We start from the raw sequence: 12884 nt of genomic DNA, 5'->3' as shown, positions 1-12884 counted from the left end.
GAGTATATTCCCCTTAATACATTAAACATTTATCGTTACAGAAGTCTAGTGGCTTACAATAAAGGCCTAGAAATGTTGCCATTATTAATTTTTAACTTGGTATTCATGAACTACAATGCACTTAAATATCAAAACACATTCAACAAACTTTTGAATTGTATTGTCTTAAAAATCCCTAAAATAAGGTATGAAATTTGGCTGAGAGGTCCAATCAATGTGTATATGTGCAAAAGCAACATTATAATCTTGTTCACAAAAGTTACTAATAAACAGCAGGAATGTAAATGATCAAAACTGGACGAATATACAGTTATCCTCACTTTAATGTCATTTATATTTTGTCCTTGAATTCTCCACCATACTTTTCATAATTCTGTTTGCACGAGTTGCACGAGAATGCTGTCATTCACGTAAAAACGGGGTCAGATAAGTTGTAAATGCAATATCATCTAAACGTAATTAATGGATTATGCAGTTCAAGATAAACTTTATCTCATAACGTAACGAACATGTATAATGTTGTAACAACAACTTTACTTACACTGATTTAAGTAGCAGTCGGTTTATAAGTGACTTTATTGATTCATTTTGTGTTTTGTTATTGTTGTCAAAAAGTATAACGGAAGTGCCTCACAACTGAAGCGGAAACCAGTTTGATGCGCAAAGTAGTCCACTGTAAGTAATATTATTTGACAAATGTCCACAGAAATTAATAATTTTCTAATATTAAAGACGAATATCTGAATAGGATTCATTATTTGATAAGAAATTATAATCATCGACATGTTTTTTTTAAAATCGTACACGTGCTGACACCTAAGTTGTCTCCCGTTGTTTATTAGAGTTACCTTTCGTCCGGCGCAGTAATACATTTGCAGTGAATCGCCGAGAAGTCGTGGGAAAATTAAAAACCATGTAAACAAACTAAAATTAACCACCTTTTAAAGATGAATTTCAAGTGATCGACATTATGCATTTAACCCGCCTGACCTGTGTAGCATCTTAGATACCTGTTCTAAGGTATTCATTGTGTAGAATGTCATGTTATGCCCTTGCAATGCTAATCCCACTCTGATTTTTTTGTTTACATTTTTTATCAATGAGAAATATGGCGTCCGTCTCGAGATGAACAGACGTGGCGTTAAATTTTTACATGTTTAAGCAAACCTGGTGTGTTAGAAAGAAAATCTCATCCCTTCAACATTATTTGGAACACTGTTATTGTAAAAAACCTGTATTTTCCTTATACAAAAGCTTAATATTTTGTGTTGAATGTACTTTCACAAAGACCTCTGTTTTCCTATTACATTCATAGTACCACATCCTTATCCACAAAATACTGAATATTACAGGTGTCCATCAGTATTATATCAGTTTAGGAATATGTTTTTTATTTTCCCACCATCGATTTCTTGAATATGCACCCCTTCCGCATTGCTGTATGAACTGTGAATGTAGCAATATGCGTCCCCTTAAGAGACAAAAAAGACTTCAATAGTATGGCATTTGCTGTTTTTTTTGTAATAACAGATCATACATGTATTCAAAAATTCTACCAGGAACGCGTATCGAAATTCACTAGTAATATTATAGTTTCATTAAAGGCCCCTTGCATACAAAAATGAGGATTCAACCCTGTTTTCAGCATCTAGATATGTTTAGCTGTCAAGCTGGCTGTATTTTGTGGCAATTTTAAGTCACTGGTACTGTGCTGGACCTGCTTTAGGAAGCTACAAACACATGCATGAGCACCCATGGAACTGACTGCATAAGACCACGAGTCCATTTTAAGACCTCAGTTTGATCATGATCACTTTTCTCGAGTGACGAAACATGAGAAAAACGCTATTTTTGATTCAAACCTTTCAAAACCTATCTATTTCAAAGAAAAATATGTCTATTTTCTAAACTTCGTGTGCTGTGACTGGCGTCTATGTTATATGCAATATGTACATAAATTCTAAACTGAAACGAACAGTGAAATACTGATTGAAAGAACATACTGCCGAAAGTACCCCTGAAGTCTGTTCCACAGTCCGAGCCGCTATTTTGCTCTTTAAAAGCTTATTGAATAAATAGATATAAACGATTTTGCATTTAAATGCGTTATTCGATAACTTAATGTCACAGAAAACATCTGTCTAGCCAAAATGGTTTCATAACAGACCTATCTTTCATTTTATCTGCTTGTAAAACACTGTAAAACTGACTTTCGTGTCTGAATCCAGTTACAAATGTATCTCTCCTTAATTATTGCTCTTAAAAACTCGCGTTTTGTTTCAAAATAATTTTTAACACCCGCATTCCTTCACAAATTATACCTCTCAGACATCAAATAAATGCACATGGAAGAACTTACAAATCTTAAAGATTTGCCCTTAATTAGGCAGTAAACAGTTTTCAGAGCTTCTCGGCATATTTATAGGTTATTACCTTTGTATCGGGAAATATGCACGAGTTCTTCAGCGAAAATATTGCGCAAATTTAGGAGCGCAATATTCTTCCGCTGAAGAACGAATGCATATTTCCCGATGCAAAGATAATAACCTTTTTATTACATAAGCATCTACACGTATAAATATTATGTAAATATCAGAAATATGTTCAATAGCCTTAATAGGATTGACAGTACTAAACCAAATAGAACAAAATAGTGCAACAACAAACACTGAATTACGTCACGCACCCGATATGAAATTCAGGCGTCAGTGTATGGAAAAATATTGACGTTTCCGGTACCAGTGTAACTTAACGGGGAATAGAAACGAGTATGTAATAATTCCCGATGCAAAGATAATAACCTTTTCATTAAATACTCATCTATACGTATAAATATAATGTAAGTACCATAAATTTGTTCAATAGCCTGGATAGGAATGACAATACTGAACCAAATAGAAAAAAATAGTGCAACAACAAGCACTGAATTACGTCACGCACCCGATATGAAATTCAGGCGTCAGTGTATGGGAAAATATTGACGTTTCCGGTACCAGTGTAACTTAACGGGGAATAGAAACGAGTATGTAATAATATATTAATATTATTATTATTATACCAGATTTATAAAGCGCCCTTTTCATGATCAATTTTACGTTCAAAGGCGCTTTACATAGTTCAAATGCAGCCACACAGGGCGCATAATTCATCCTCTACTAGTACAGACACAGAGCGATCTGACCAGAGGGACAGAGTGAGACAAAGCCGCCACGACAGAGAGATCACAAATCAGATAAAGGCTTGTCCGTCTAACTTAGCCTAGCTCGTTTCGAATAGACAACCTGGTTCTTTAACGTGCCCAGTGTATATCAATGATACACGCAAGGATTGCCTGGGTTTCTGACCAGTGCACCTTTAGTTAGGTGGGAAACACTGAAAAGCGTGTCTGAAAACTCCCGAGTAGCTGCCGGGGATCGAACCCCCGACCTCAGGATTGGAAAGCCAGTTTACTGCCTCCTTTAGAAGTGGTATTGTCCAAACTAATTAAGTAGGGTACAGGTTTAATTCTTGCGAGATTTCGTGTCATATTTAGATAATTTTGAAAACTGGATAAACTGTACTCCAGGTTATGCCTTTGTCTATTTAACTTATTTGCGTGCCGTGATCACATTACTGTTTACTTACTAGGATTAAACAAGATATTGTTTTCTTAGAAAACCCCATTAAGAATTTCGTGATAAACCGAACTATTCCACGACTTTGTTTATTTATTTATTTTGTTGGGCTTTACGCCGCACCGACACATTTATAGGTCATACGGCGGCTTTCCAGCTATGACGGTGGAAGAAGACCCCAGGTGCGCCTCCGTGCATTATTTATTTCATCATAAGCGGACAGCTGGGTAAAACCATCGACCTTCCGTAAGTCGGCTGGATGGCTTTCTCACATGAAGAATTAAACGCCTCGGGTAAGGCTCGAACACACATCGATGAGAGGCAAGTGATTTGAAGTCAGCAACATTTACCACTCGGCCATGGAGGTCCCCACGAGTTTGTAATTACATGTACTACATTCAAACGAGGGCAATCGAATGAAACATCCTGCCATCTCTATTTCAAGAGGGCACTTGATCAAACATGACTGACAATGACCGTTCGTTCGTGTGTATGTCTAACCCTTATCCTGCTATATTTCTATAATGAACTAGTCCATCTTTTAATTTAGATAGTATCATTAACTGTTAAAAGAGGTGTTTACCTAAAAGACACTGACTGAATAGCGAAAAGTACAGATCATGATCAGACTGCACGGATGTGCAGGCTGATCTTGGTCTGCACTGGCCGCAAAGGCAGAATGGCTTACCGTCAGCGGCTAAAGGTTCATAAGGATCCATTCGCCCTTTAAGACACAGTATAGCATTAAGCTGTGTACACGTATACTTGGCATGCCGTTACAGAGAATTTTGAAGCCAAATTTGGAAGAGAATTTACCTCTACGCAATTTCTGTAGAGTATTTTTCGAAAAAATTCAAATAATTTTGAATCCAAAAGTGAATCACTGTCACGGCCAATGAGACCGTAAGTGACAGTGACCCGAGAAGGGACGTGTTTGCATGACAATAGAAAATGAAGGCAAGCATGGTCGCCCTAACAAGGGCGGTTGGAGCCACAAGTTGCTGTCGCTAGTCCCTCGTCGTGGAGTTGATGTGCCTCTCCCTCACCCCACGTTGAGCGTAGGGATCGTGAAGCTCTAGGTCTTCTCTGTATGCCGTCTATCTGCAGGCCATCAACCAAAGAGGTAGCTCCTTTCACAAACGGCCCCCTTTTAGGGCCACTCCCGTCGGCTTCAGTCAGGACACTGACGGAAAAAAGGTCAATATAATTATGACCTAGTGCCGTCAATGTCCTGTGCCTGGTCGAGACGTGAACTCACCGGCGGCTCTTAGAAGAGACTGACAATGAAGAAAGACAAGAACTTCCGGACTGAAAGACCAATAGTAATTACAACTGTTCAAAAGAATCAAGTTAAGGAATTAAGTCTTTCAATTACTATATACAGTCAATATCGGTGAAATGTATAGGTAAACTAGTACATGTAGTAAAACAAGAGCGGTCATAGGAGAGAGCGCGCTCGACTATTTCGATGCTGGAACAATTGTTCTAAGTTTGAACCAGGTCTATTTAGTAATAACTGATTTCGGGAAAATTGGAGCAAAAAGGTGGTCTCTAGAGTGTGTACAAGCATTTCCTTTCATTTGACCCAATGACCTAGTTTTTGGCCCAACGTGACCCAGATTCGCAATCATCCAAGACTTTATAAGATAGAATAACAAGAAGGCCATGAAGGCCCTGTATCGCTCACCTGACCTATTGACCTAAAGATTATCAAGATTAACATTCTGACCAAGTTTCATTAAGATATGTTCATAAATATGGTCTCTAAATGGTTAACTAGCTTTTCCTTTGATTTGACCCGGTGACATAGTTTTTGACTTCACATGACCAAGATTCGAACTTGACCTAAAAATCATCAAGATTAACATTTTAACTAAGTTTCATGAAGATACAGTCATAAATGTGGCATCTATGATGTTAACAAGCTTTTCCTTTGATTTGACCTAGTGACCTACTTTTTGACCCCACCTAATCCAGATTTGATCTTCACCTATAAATCATCAAGATCAACATTCTGACCAAGTTTCATTAAGATACAGTCATAAATGTGGCCTCTAGTGTTAACTAGCTTTTCCTTTGATTTGACCTGGTGACCTAGTTTTTAATCCTACATGACCTAGATTCAAACTGGACCTTAAAACTATCAAGATTAACATTCTGACCAAAATTCATATTGATATAGTCATAAATTTGACCTCAACAGTGTTAACAAGCTTTTCCTTTTATTTGACCTGGTGACCTAGTTTTTGACCCAAGATGATTCAATATCAAATTCATCCCAAATTTTATTGAGGGTAACATTCTGACCAAGTTTCATTAAGATTGGACTAAAATTGTGACCTCTAAAGTGTTAACAAGCTTTTCCTTTGATTTGACCTGGTGACCTAGTTTTCGACCCCAGATGACCCAATATCGAACTTGTCCAAGATTTTATTGAGGGTAACATTCTGAACAAGTTTCATCAAGATTGGGCCAACATTGTGACCTCTAGAGTGTTAACAGTCAAATTGTTGACGACTGACGATGGACGACTGACTGACGGACGGACGACAACAGACGACGGACACAGGGTGATCACAAAAGCTCACCTTTGAGCACTTTGTGCTCAGGTGAGCTAAAAATGTGACCCCTAGAGTGTAAACAAGTTTATACTTTGATTTGCCTGGTGACCTAGTTTTTAACCCAACGTATTTATCAGAGATTTCATGCAGAAAAACATTCTGACAAAGTTACATGTACAGTGAAACCTCTCCAGAGCGGCCCTCTCTACAGCAAAAACTCTCCACAACAGCATCATCAAAATTTCCCATAGTGGAATTTTACTATCAATTTAACCTCTATAGAGCAACAACCTCTCAACAGAGGTCAATATTTGCGCTTCCCAAAGGGTGTTGCTCTACAGAGGTTGCACTGTACTTAAAATGAAAATGCAGCCACTATTGCATATACAAGGTTTTTCTTTTATTTCAACATGTGACCTAGTATTGGACCTCAGAAATATTTTGACCAAATTTCAGTAAGATATGGTCATAAACATGACCTTTAAAGTGTTATCAAACTTTTGCTTTGAGTTGGCTGGATGGCCTAGTTTTCGACCCAACATGGCCCAGATACAAACGTGACCTAGAGGTCATTAACAAAAACATTGTGATCAAAATTTCATGAAGATCCAGTGTAAAATGCAGTCCCTATTGCATACACAAGGTTTTTCTTTTATTTGACCTTGCGACCTAGTTTTTGCCCAAGATTATCCATATTGAAACTTGTTCTAGATTTCAAGAAGGCTGCCATACTGACTAAATTTTATGAATAGCTAGTGTAAAATGCAGCTCCTACTGCCACAAAAGGTTTTTCTTTGATTTGACGGGTGACCTTGTTTTTGACCCCAGACGACCCATATTCGAACTTGACCTAGACTTTATCTAGACAGACATATTAATCAAATTTCATGAAGATCTGGCGTAGATGATTTGACATAGTAACCTGGTTTTCCACCCAAGATTATCCAAATTTGAATGACCTACATTTCATCAAGGAAACTATTCTAACTTAATTTCATGAGGATTCGGTGTAAATTCGGTGTAAAATTTCACATATACCTATTGCATACACAATGTTTTTCTTTGATTTGACCAAGTGACCTAGTTAGTGACTTTGATGACTTATATTCGAATTTGACCTAGATTTGATCAAGACAATTATTTTGACCAAATTTCTTGGATAAATTAAAAATTACAGCCTCTATCGCATACACAAGGTTTTTCTTTGACTTACCTAGTGACTTAGTTTTTGACCCCAGATGACCCATATTAGAACTTGACCTAGATTTTATCAAGGCTATTATTCTAACTAAATTTTATGAATATCCAGTGTAAAATGCATCCCCTATTAAGAGCACACACAAGATTTTTCTTTAATTTGATTTAATTTGACCGGATGACCTAGTAGTTTTTGACCCAAGATGACCCAAATTCGTACTTGACCTAGCATCCTGACAAACATTCTGATAAAATATTATGAAGATCCGGTTTAAAATGCAGTCCATATTGCATAAACAACATTTTCTTTGATATGAACTAGGATTTATTTTTTCAACCCAGATGACCCATGTTAAAACTTGACCTAGATTTAATCAAGGCAATCATTCTGACCAAATTTCAAGAACATCGATTGAAAAATACAGCTTCTATCACATACACAAGGTTTTTCCTTGATCTGAGCTAGTAAGCTAGTTTTTTTTAACCCAAATTATGACCCATATTTGTACTTGGCCTAGATTTCATCAAGGCAATCATTCTGACCAAATGTCATCCAGATCAACTGAAAATTACAGCCTCTATCGGATACACAAGCTAAATATTGACGAGACGACAGACAGGAAGCGATCACAATTACTCACCTGAGCATTGCTAAAAATTGGAAGAAAAACATTGAGGTTGGTGGGGATAGGTGGTAAGGAGTGGGATGGGACGTGAACAGGGTAGTGGGGGTGACCGGGTGTGGGTACACAACTTCACTTGTCCATAATAAATGTTCATAGAAAAAAAATGAAAGAAGTTTAAGGACTATGCTATTTTGACAGCGCAAAATTCCTATGTAAAACTGAGATTGTCGTAACAACGCGAGAAATGCTCGGGGTTCAAAGAGAAACTAATAATAATAAAAAATGTATCTTCGAGTAAATTATAAAGTATCAATGACACTCAAAAACATGTTCCAACAGTGCACAAGAGCAAAATGCACAGGAATTTTCGGGGTAAGTATTTGGTACCGTAAGTCTCTTATATCTATACAATATATATATTCATCAATCAAGGATATGTCAGTGTAAATGAGCTGAGCGTTAGTTTTCTAAGAAAACGTCGTCAAACTGGGTTACACAAATCATACGTGCACCAATATTTTACAAAAATATGTCCGCCATGTTTTCTTCAGTGAACGAAGTAAAAGGAGTATTTTACCTTAGAATTCCTTATTGTATAGTGCGATTCACTTTCTTATCTAAATAAAGTATCACTTTTTTATAACATCCCACTGTCCGATCTTTCTGATCACGTAACGATCACTCGCAATTACAAAATAAAACCAATGTGTCATCAAAATTATCACTTTACACGGCTTCTTGGACATTACGGCCTACTAACATGAAATTTGTAAACATACGCCAACCAAACAAATGATGAAAGATCGGGACTTTTTCAAAGATATGTTTTATTTCCAGTAATTTTCTGATATTCTAACGAAATAGCAACCGAATTCTATGCACAGAAATGACGAAGAAGTTATGCAATATAGCTTTTAGTTTAAATTTTGGATCTATCTTTTTACAGCCCAACAACAGACATGTATGTGTCACAAATACGGCTTGTCCTCGAAATCAGTGTCAAAGGTTACTAGAACATAAATAAAATAAATAAACAATCGCTTACAATGTTCCTGTAAGTCCCATAAGATGAAACGGCTCGTATATATACGTTCATATATATTCTGTACCGGAAACATCGACAATCACAGTTCGATCTTTTCCACGAACATTTAAAAATTACTTTTATTCCTTTATTTACATTTCAAGCATGACGTTTCATATATACATTCAAGAACGTAAATTTCGTGCTTTCCGACCCTCGTGGTGTGTAAATTTTTGTAATTAAAAGTATGGTGTATTCGACAAACCATTTGTAATTTCAGGCGGTAAATATCATTGACAGTATCATTTATATTATCGGGATTTAATTGAATATATAAGTTTAATAGTTGCAAAAGAAAAACGTAGACATAATTGTTCACTTCACAGGAATGAAAATCAGCGTGAGAATTGAATAATGGTAAATATTTCAAACATTACTTCTATAGATGCCTCCATGACCGGATGGCCAAAGTCGCTGACTTTGAATTCCTTGCCACCAGCTGACTTTTCGAAGGTCTCTGCCTCTATCTAGGTACTCAACTGAGCCCCAAAAATGTTTGGAGGGGCACCTGGAGGTTTTCCCCACCAAAAAAAAAAAAAAAAAAAAAAAAAATGGAAAAAGTTTATTGTATCGTTTTGATGTTACTCTAAACCCAACAAAATAAAAAAGATAAACATTTTCCCCATAGTTGTTTGTTTGTTTGCTTGTTTTTATTTTTATATAAATGAATATGCAAAAGGGTATTTGTTTGTATCAGTGTAACGTCAAAGTATAATATTATAATTATACAGTGAACGCCGAAAGCATAATATTTTCACGAGGGGTTAATGCTTTGATTTTACATGTAAAACAAACATATCCCTACTGTATAAAGGTAAAGGTCTCTTTTTATTTTTTATTATAGTGTCACCCTTATTGAAAGGGCCAGTCAAATTGGCTTATGAGACACCTTTATTGTGCTAGCCAACTACCTCCCAACTCCTACCACTTTGCCAGGCGCCATGCGGATAGAAGTCTGTAACCATTCATTCAACTAACTCGCGGCTGACGGACCGGCCTTTTCGGGACGAGTCCCATGACCCCAGTGCAAAATCATCCATGCTAAATACTACGTAGGATATGTTTGCTTTCTCACTCTCTAACACTTCCGAAACGATCTATTTGAGTTTTATCATAGAGTTCTAGTTTATTTTTCACTTTTTATTAAAGCAAAAATTTAAACTTTGAAGTTTAGTAGGTTGTAGCATTCCGTAGGTCCAGCGTATTTTTATTTCCGTGATATTCCTTCTGTAGCCAGTCACTATCTACAAAAATGTATTGTAAAAAATGCTTTTTAACCAAAGTGGAAAATATCAGGTACTTGAAAATGCAGCTTTCTATAAGGCTAGTTAGAATTCTCGATGTCATTTGTCAGAGATAGGCTACGCTTGCAAATAAATAATATTATTACAAAATTAATACTGCTATTTTTGGTGCACTTTTCGGACTTACGATAAAGTCAAATATATATTTAATATATTAATTTGAGCAATACACTCCCTGTAAATGCGCACTACGTACACGCGCTCAGGCCCTTCTCGCACACCATACTTATAGTTGGGACTTCTTTAATGTGTAAAGGCATGTGCACAAAAATGACAAATTTTACCCACACCTGGTTAATTTTAATGTGTTTTTTTTAGAAAAGTAATAAATGGAAATAGAAAAATAGCTCTCAGCTCATTTACACGGATAGTTCAGCTTTACTATGTATGTTATACTTTTTCGCATTTATGCTTGATGATATAGAATACTTACCCCGAAAATTGTGACCCGAACATACTGATAACTTTTCCCACTTTAGTCTTTTAATTAAAGTAAGAGTTCAGCACTGCATGGTTTTAATGTATTGTTACACTGGAATAAAATTTGTTTTACAATAACTTCGAAATTTCTCAGAAATAATATCATGTACCCCACCCACCTAATTCATAATTTCAGAATAACATAGGCCTTAATGAAATTCTACCAATTGGTTAGTTTTTTTATGTAAAAGTATGTGGATTTTAAACAATTAAAGGGCAATAACTTTGAAGTTACTACTAAGATCCTGTCGAAATTGAGTGTGCACTTCCACATTGTGGTGATCTAAATTAATTCAGGTTTCATAGTTCTAGGTGAAACATGTGAATGAAGTATTGCCATGCAATACAAAGTCCCCTACTGGAAGGCACCTAATTTTCTCTACTGCAGTATAACATAATGAACTGATATCTATCAATGATGTATAAACAATATTGTACTATATTATACAATATGTTATAATAACACATTTGGATTAAAATGTACATACATAAAAGCTCACAGTTGTTTTCATATTGAATTTTTGGGCCGATTATAAAAAGGTTATCATATAAATTATTTATAGTAACAACAAAGTGAAATTAATCCTAAAAAAAATCTATATAATATAAGTCCACAAGAAACTCTTTCCAGGTAGAGATAGGTCAAAATACAACTAATAATTGGATGTAACATGCATGTTGTACCACAGAAAAGTGGTCTCGAGTTTTCTCTATGGCCAGTAATAAAGTTACAATATAATCTATTTATAGTAAAACAAAGGGACATAATTCTAAAAACAAGGGAGCCTCATGGTGGTGAACATTAGGTCCAAGTTACATCAAAATCCATCCATGCGTGAAGAAGAAATGCTCCGGACAAAGTCATTCTTGAATTTGACCTTTGACCTCTATGACCTTGACCGTAGACCTAGGGACCTGGTTCTTGTGCATAACAATCTGTCTTATGTTAGTGAACATTTGTGCCAAGTTACATCAAAATCCCTCCATGCATGAAGAAGTGCTCCAGACAAAGTCATTCTTGTATCTTACCTTTGGTCACTTAGTGTGACATTGACATTAGACCTTGGGCCCCGGTTTTGCACATGACATGTTGTCTCATCCAGGTGAATATTTGTGCCAACTGATATTTAAATCCTGTTTTGCATGACAAAGTTATAGACCGGACAGGAAAAAAATCCTATTGACCTTTGATCTCAGTGTGACCTTGACCTTTAAGCTAGGGTTCTGGTTTTGCGCAAGACATGTCGTCTCATCATGGAGAACATTTATGCCAAGTAATATTGTAATCCCTTGATGGATGGCGGAGTTCTTGATCGGACAGGAAAAAAAACAAACTAATTGACCTTTGACCTCCAGTTATGACCTTGACCTTTGAGCTAAGGGTCCGGGTTTTACGCTTGACACGTTGTCTAATCATGGGGAACATTTGTGCAAAGTAATATTAAAATCCCTTCATGGATGGCAGAGTTATGGACCGGACAAGGAAAAAACTCAGTTGACCTTTGACCCCCAATTGTGACCTTGACCTTTGAGCTAGAGGTCCGGGATTTGCGCACGACACGTCGTCTCATCATGAGGAACACTTGTGCCAAGTGACATTAAAATCTCTTATGAACGTCAGCGTTATGGACCAGACACGAAACAGATCCCTGTTCATGCTATGTTAACATTAAACTGCTAAGTGTGACCTTGACCTTTAAGCTAGGGGTCTGAAAGTTGTTCTTGACACATCGTCTTATTACGAGGTACATTTGTGCCAAGTAATATTAAAATCCCTTCATGGATGGGAGAGTTATGGACCGGACAGGAAAAAAGCCCTGTTGACCTTTGACCTCCAATTGTGACCTTGACCTTTGAGCTAGGGGTCCGGGTTTTGTGCATAACATGTCGTCTCATCATGGGGAACATTTGTGCCAAGTAATATTAAAATCCCTTCATGGATGACAGATCTATGGACCAGACACGAAATTGCGGACGGACGGACAGATTAATGGAAAAGCGCATTCCCATTGTCCCCG

Source organism: Mercenaria mercenaria, chromosome 19 (genome assembly GCF_021730395.1).
Source record: "Mercenaria mercenaria strain notata chromosome 19, MADL_Memer_1, whole genome shotgun sequence".
In the NCBI taxonomy this organism is placed as follows: domain Eukaryota; kingdom Metazoa; phylum Mollusca; class Bivalvia; order Venerida; family Veneridae; genus Mercenaria; species Mercenaria mercenaria.
The sequence above is the reverse complement of the archived record's forward strand: the minus strand, read 5'-3'. Positions refer to the sequence as shown.